We start from the raw sequence: 6,930 nt of genomic DNA, 5'->3' as shown, positions 1-6,930 counted from the left end.
TGTTTTCAGCAGCCAAAGTCACTCATGTCTGAGGTCTAAAAATGTTCTGTGAACAGCCATGAGATGTATGAACACAGTAAATAGCAATCCCCTAGCCCTTCTCCCCTATTCCCAAAACCACACCCTCCCCCCAAAAAATATTGGAAAGAACATAGTTTTTAAATAGACTTCGTATCCTTCTGGTTGACATAAAAATACCATAATAAGAACCTGTCTCAAGATATCTCAGCATTTTTTTTTTCCTGTCATGACTAGAACCAAAGGATGCCATAGAAAACACCCTTGAATGTGTTCATTCAAAATTAGGTAGATCAGAACACAAACAGGGTCCAGGGAGAAGTGATGCTCTTCCTGCCTATATATAAGTAAAAATTGCCTTGGAAATGGCTGGCTTTAGTAATGCTTGTTTTACATGAGTGTCACTTTCACTGAGAGGTCACTAATGCAGCTAACAGAGGATGCAGCAGGACTAGTAGCCATGAAAGATAATTAACCAACAAAGGAGGAAATAATTTTCAGGATTTCCTTTGCGTATTGCAGGTTTTTTCCTTCCCCTCCACTCCACCCCCACCTTTTTTGAAAGACGTCATTCCTTGTCCTGAGCTTCATGGCATTTTTTTTGCAGATGAGTGTGTCAAACACTAGTAACAAATCCCTTTTTCTAGTTTCCCCTGGACTGTATGAGGGTTATAGCTTCAGAAAGCAAGTCACACCACTGTCTCTGCTGCCTGAAACTCACATGGTTTAGGGCAGGGTGCTGTCATGACATTTATGGGTCTCTTGAATTGTTGTCACTCTTGGTTTCCTGACCCAACACCACCTTGCTGTGTTATTTAACAGGCCTGGAACTGGGACACCACAAAAGCACTCCAAAGGAGATGTTGCTAATGGATCTAAGACTGAACGTGATAAATGGAGTGCTGGGTCTCATGGCAGACTAGCACAGTGAGCTTCCAAACCCGAGGGGCTGGCAGCTTAAGGACACGGTGGAGTAGATTGTGGAACAGACACTCCACGTCTGGCACTGGACGTGGGCTCTGTTCTTCAGTAAATGCCTGTTGGGATGCCATGACTTCCTCTGACATTGCAACTGTAGAAACTCATCAAGGCCCAAATCTGTAGCCCATGTCAAATAGGCAAGAACTCACTCATAGGCCTGACTTTTGATTTTATATTGTCAACAAAGCAGTGAGCAACTCATTGCAAAACACTGCAGCTGGTAATCAGCTCAGTAAGAGGGGATTTTCAGAGATAGATATGTTCATTACTGGAGTGGGGTGTCAGAATCATTAACTGTGCTCTTTCCTAAGGTTTTTAAAACCAACTCCACTCTTCTTTTGAGAAAATCCTTTCCCAGAGGTGAAACTGATGCCTTCTAGATTATACTGGTGTCAAGTATGATATGCACTACTCATCACTGAACAAGCCACACAGCTCTATATTACATCTGCATAGGAGGAAGTGCATGACTTCATTAGTTATGCAGATTAATCACTGACTCACCCTAGTAGGCTTCTGTAGGTTAACTCATCTGGCCATAAACAGAAAAAAAAATTCCAGTGGACACTTCTAGATGTCTTTTTTCTGAAGGAATCTGCATTTTATGGGAGTCTCCATCTGAATATCATTTGATGCATCCAGAGTCAATTCTCACTGTCATTTTTTTTTTCTAACAGGTTCATTGTTGTAGGTGCTGTCTGAACCCATTACAAGTCCTCAGATTTGACATTATATTGTTCCATGCAGCTCTAACTATAAAGAAATATAAGAGGAAATATAAAAAATGCTTTCTCAGAAGGAAGTGACTGTTTTACTCTGTCAAAATAGCTAAAGCAATATTAACTGTCCAGAAAAACAGGAGCAGGTTCTCAGGATTTGGAACACTGAATTTTAACAACATGTTTCTGTGGGACCTTGGGTAAGCAAATATATTTGGCTGCATCTCTGTCTAGTAAAGAAGAATTAAACACTGCTTTTCATGAAGGATTGGGAGACCCAGCTTGGGAACTTCCCTCTGAGCCTTCACACAAACAAGACAACGGCAGGGAAATAATAATAATAAAATAACAATAAAAGAATCACACCTTTTTTCTCTGGATAGAAAAGTTTACTGTTTAGTTCAAAGTATCATTATTCTGAACACCCCCAGGCAAGGCTTTCATAAAACGTGTGCATTTGTAGAACTTCCAGTGATAGAAACAGTGTCTGAACATGTTCCAAATTGCATTTTGTAATTAAATTTGGTTCCAGGAGCCTGGTGCGTCAGAGCACCAGTACTCTCAGTGACACCCACCAAAGCCAGTGAACATCTACACACTTTTTGACTTACCTAGCTGCCATTTTGCTCTCAGGAGTATTTTATCTCGGAAACAATCTGCCAGCAACTCAGCAGTTTCAGCACAGAAGGTGTCATAATTTGCCACTTACAATGGAGACAAAGAATCCTCAGATCATTACGAGCACAATAAGAGCCCTACTACACCATGGAGCCAGGATCATTCCAAAAGGAGAGAAAAATAAATACTTAAAATAATACAGTGTTTTGTCTTTTTTATCTTTTCCTATGCCCTAGCCAGCAGTAACACTCAGGAATGTCAAAAATATACATGTGCTTGGACACCCGAGAACCCCTGACTGATGACTACACATTCACAGGAAATGGCTTAGGATTTTTGGGAGATTTGGGAGGATTTTGGAACAATATTTGTTCATTTTTAAATTGTGGTGATACTGTTACTATTGTTTCTGCTTTCTTAGGAATCAAAAAACAGAAAAGGAAAGTATGCTGGAGTAAAACCCCAGATATTAAGAAGGTTTGAAAACTACATACCTCTGTTTTTTGCTTTGTTTATATTCACTGACATGTGAAAAAATGCAGACAAATGTTTTCTACAGAAAAGATCTGAGAACTCAGAGGTTTAAAAAATGTTTTGTTGAAAAATTTCTAAGCAGATGAGGAGGCTACACTTTTAGTAATATATTTAATACTTTCACATCTCCTTCCTAAAAAGATATTTTCTGTTCTAATCTGTATGCAGAGGTATGCGTTGGAGAATGAAACGTTACTGCATGGTATATATAAAATAAATGAAATAGCATATCCATATTTAATACATATTTGAAGGCACTTCAAATGCAAATTCAGGCACCAGAGAGTGCATCTATATGGATAAACTACAAAGAGTCAAAAGACAGGCTAAAGCACTGGCACTGGCACGTAATCATCCATACTATTTAATTTTCATCACGCCTGTGTCACAGGTTTGGCTTGTGCTGGGAGCGCTGTCCCAGCCATTCCCTAAACAGGGACTCAAAGGCAAGGGCATTCCCAGGTCATCATGAGCCATGCCAGCCTGTTTTAAGGTGGACACACAGGAGGAAGAATGTTTAGAGATGACTACCCAAAATGGACCAATTGATCCTGATCCTTTCTAATATCTTACTGCCATACAGACAATATTTTTAAGTCCAGCTTTGCCATGTAAGAATTGTGCCACTTCTTACAGGGATGAGACAATTGTCAGGATCAATATATATCAGTCCTGGTGTGAGGCTGACACCCCACATATGCTCAATGTTGGATGATATCAAGGCTGCTAGTCCCCAGACTGTCAGAGCTGGGGTGTCACTATGAGTTCCTCTCCCTCCGTCCCCATCTGTGACCTGACCTGACCTCACAGAGCCCCTTCACTCTCCATGTTTCTTCTTCCCTGTGCAGTACTGACAATCCTCCCCAGGACTCCTCCAGTAAATGCAGTTGTGCTTGCACTCATTTAGTTGAGCCACTGGACATCATCCTGTAGACAGTCCTCTTTCCTGCTGAAGATTACTAATTCGTTCAATGAGTCTAAACCCAAATCTTTAGTGAAGTTTAACACTGGCTTATTTCAGAAATGCTGACTGATTTCAGGAGAAAGTTTCATTAAAATGAACATATTTGACTTTGTACCCTTTTGCATTAGTTCAACCAATCTGTGTTCAAATGACACTTGAAATTAAACCATAATATTTTTAAAGGGCTTATCAACAGGAGTACAAATATCAGTACCATTTGGTCCTGGATAGGACTCTGAACAGCCCTGTGAGCTGGGATCAATGTTCAGGACAGGACTGATCTGTAGAATGCTCAATTAAAGAAAAAAATTCAAACTTAATAATAAATTAACTTGGGAAAATTCATAAAGGCAGTTAATATTTCTACATCAGTAAAGTGGCAAATTTCAGTCTCTGTGGGATGTCTCTAAGCCAAAACTCTCCAAAGTCTCTGAAGGGAAATCATTACAAGTCATGAACAGAGTTTAAAATTAGAAGTTACATCCTAAGTCCCCACTCCTCCATGGACTTTCAGTCTCTGAACCTCTGGTCAAACTCTGGAACAGAATTCTTAGAGAAGTGGCCAATGCCCTTTGTCTATAAGCATGAACAATGTCTTTAAGAACATGCTTTGACTTTTGGTCAACCCTGAAACAGTCAATGAGGTGGATTATTAAATCATTGTAGGTCCCTTCCAACTGAAATTATTCTATTCTAGTCTACTGTAATCTAGTCTAGTTAGCAATAATAACACCATAACATTTTTGTACTTTCTTACAGTAGACCAAGTGCCTATACTTGCAGTTTTCATGAGTTCTCTTATCCTCTCTGATCCTGCTTCTCACTCCCAGCTCCAAAATAAGTCCAGAATTCCTTTCCAATTGTTTCTGCTGTTGTTACTGTTAACATTTATTTTCGTCAAACAATATCAAGGAATGTCTGGAAAATCAATGTTTAATAAGTTACAGTAATGTTTTCAATTTCCTGTCATCTGCTTTAATGTACATGTGTATCCTGTCACTTCTCATCACTTTCTAAATCCATCTTGTTATCAGCAAGGTATAACTTAATGTACAGCTAACTCTTTCATAGGTGACCTTAAAGTATACACTACTGGGGATGCTTTGCAGAGGAGTCATTCTCTCTTTGCAGTGAAGGTGACAGAGGGAGCAGCTTGGACAAAACTTCAGCAAGGACTTTTACACTTGGTTATACATTCATAGAAAAAGAAAAAAAAATAAATATTGTTTAGGCAGAAGAAATTAATTATGTCTGCAATGGTGTGATCACTGTGTACTGGAAGAGTATTTGGATGGCAAAAGTAGAGTCCTAAGGCTTAATCAAACAAGGTTTCATAGCATTGTCTGGGGATCTGACCTTTAACATTTATTATGAGGATCTGACCTTTATTATTCATTAGTATTACTTTGCTATACCTTCTTGTTTGCCATGACATAACTGATTGACAGAAAAATATGAAGAAATGAGACTGTGATGATTTACTTCAAGGTGTCCACAAGCATTGCTTTGAGATGTTGCTCTATGTAATGAAAGCTTGAGGAGGGGAACAAAATTAAATGTGAAAGACTGCGTTGCTATGACGCAAAGAGAATGAAATAAGAATACCAGGAGGGAAAGCAAATTAAGAGGGATTTCACTTCCTGAGGAGATTGATCCAGCCATCTGTAGGCATCCAAAGAGTGCAGTTTTTCTTGTTTGGATATTGTATGCTGTCAATTCCCTTAGATTAGAGGGAGTTTTCTGTGGAGAGCAACCCAAAAATGGAACAAGTGATATAGGGGTTCAGAACTCTGAACAAGAGTCCTTGGCTCAAATCTCCACTGTTTAGATGTTTCATTGGCCAGACACTGAAAGTCACTAAATCTCACCAGACCCAACAGCATGGGCTATAAAAAAAGATAGGCACATCTAAATGGTGTTGCTGGCACTCAGCCCATAGTCTTGTTTTTCCAGTGATTCTGCTAGACACTTGTTACTCTCGGTCGTGCTTCCCTCCCATTCTTGTTCTTTTATAATGGTTTTAAATATAACTGCTGGAGCATGCAAATGTCTCCGTACCCAGAGGCGTTAAAGTCTTAGGTCAGCCTTTTTGCATGCATAAAACTCTCCAGACACAGATTTAATGAAGACCTGGGAAATGGAAAGAGTAGAGAAATAGTGAATCTGGGGACAAGGGCCAACCCACTCATCCCAATCCTAGAGACACCGAAAAGACTGTAAACTCCCACATAGATTTCTGCATTCAATTCATTACCAGTTGGTACTTAGAGATAACATTATGGAAGTTTTTGTTTCTCCACTTGGCTTTAATTGCCTTCCTTATTAGGATTTATCTTTCTGATATGGCAAAATATTATTTCAATAGATGCTGCAACGTTATGCAAAAGAAGTTGAAAATTATTTCCCATAGAACATTATTAATGAATGTTTATGAGTTTCAATGCAAGTAATTTAAAGGGCTGTGAGCGTACCTTTCTTGAGAGCTCAATTCAACACCATACATGTTTGGTTTAAAATAAACTAGGCTTCATGTTTGGGATTTTCTTTCTTTTTCCTTTTTTTTTTTTTTTTTTTTTTTTTTTTTCCCCTTCCTCTGGAATATATGAAACTGTTCTTCAAATGCTAACTAATCTAACCAATTTTGTATTGAAACATGAATGCATTTTAATTCACTATTCAAACTGTTGTAGCAATGAATATTTCTGCATCCCTAGCAATATGTTGAAAGGGAGCTTTTTCTGCTTTAAAAAATGAAGAAAAAGAAAAAAAAACCAACCTTCTGCAATTTCTTTATACAGTATGATTAAAATCCAATTAATTACAAACACAATTAAACCTTTCTACCACAGTTTGCAGAAGAGGTTTGATGGAAGTAAAGTTGTCAATCAAAGATCCAGTAGGGAGTAGTAACTTGTCATCTATGTTACTCTTAACCAGTAAAAGTGTTAAGCTAAAATACTACATTAACAATGTATTGCCATATGCAAGTTTATTAGGAAATATCTCACTTCTTTGATTGTTGTTCTGCTTATCATCAGATCAATGCAATTTTGTTTATATGGCACCTTTCTTGACAAAGTCATCCCAAGGCATTTC

General features: G+C 38.4%; 1 long non-coding RNA gene across 1 annotated transcript; it reads right to left on the bottom strand.

The window, feature by feature from the left end:
* Positions 1–1,601: 1,601 nt before the first annotated feature.
* Positions 1,602–3,591, bottom strand: LOC111940955 (uncharacterized). Its single transcript, XR_002869791.2, has 3 exons — positions 3,505–3,591; positions 2,330–2,476; positions 1,602–1,752 (listed from the first exon to the last, which is right to left on the bottom strand). It is a non-coding gene; the product is annotated as an uncharacterized LOC111940955 (long non-coding RNA).
* Positions 3,592–6,930: the final 3,339 nt, after the last annotated feature.

The sequence above is a fragment of the Cyanistes caeruleus genome, chromosome Z (assembly GCF_971803275.1).
Source record: "Cyanistes caeruleus chromosome Z, bCyaCae1.hap1.1, whole genome shotgun sequence".
NCBI lineage: Eukaryota > Metazoa > Chordata > Aves > Passeriformes > Paridae > Cyanistes > Cyanistes caeruleus.
Note: the sequence above shows the minus strand (reverse complement) of the source record. Positions and strands in the feature narration are given on the sequence as shown.